This window comes from Molothrus ater, chromosome 19, assembly GCF_012460135.2.
Source record: "Molothrus ater isolate BHLD 08-10-18 breed brown headed cowbird chromosome 19, BPBGC_Mater_1.1, whole genome shotgun sequence".
In the NCBI taxonomy this organism is placed as follows: domain Eukaryota; kingdom Metazoa; phylum Chordata; class Aves; order Passeriformes; family Icteridae; genus Molothrus; species Molothrus ater.
Window position 1 is genome coordinate 8,444,373 of NC_050496.2, and position 387 is coordinate 8,444,759.

At 71.1% G+C, this 387-nt stretch overlaps 1 non-coding gene across 1 annotated transcript; it reads left to right on the forward strand.

Moving 5' to 3' along the window:
- On the forward strand, positions 1-72 carry TRNAT-CGU (transfer RNA threonine (anticodon CGU)). The gene has a single exon. It is a non-coding gene; the product is annotated as a tRNA-Thr (tRNA).
- The last annotated feature ends 315 nt before the right edge of the window (positions 73-387 follow it).

A 387-nucleotide genomic window follows, 5' to 3' on the forward strand; every position in this document is an offset into this window, starting at 1 on the left:
GGCGCGGTGGCCAAGTGGTAAGGCGTCGGTCTCGTAAACCGAAGATCGCGGGTTCGAACCCCGTCCGTGCCTGCCGAGGCAGCGCGGTGCGCTGGCAGCCCCGCCGCGGGGAGGCCGCGGACGCCGCCTCGTTTGCGGCTCCTTTTTGCTGTCAGTGTCGGTGATCCGGCCCCGGATCCCCGCGAGGAAGCTCCGGATCTACGGGGGGAGTTCCACCGTGCGGCCGGCCGGGTCCGGTCCCCGAGTCCCGCGTGTCTGTGCTGCAGAATAGGGCGGGAGCCTGCGGGTGGCACCGGGCAGCCCGTGGCTGAGCAGTCCCCGGGGCCCCGGTGTCACCCCCAGCACCCCAGATCCTTGCAGACACTTCTCGGCGTTTTGCCTCAGGAC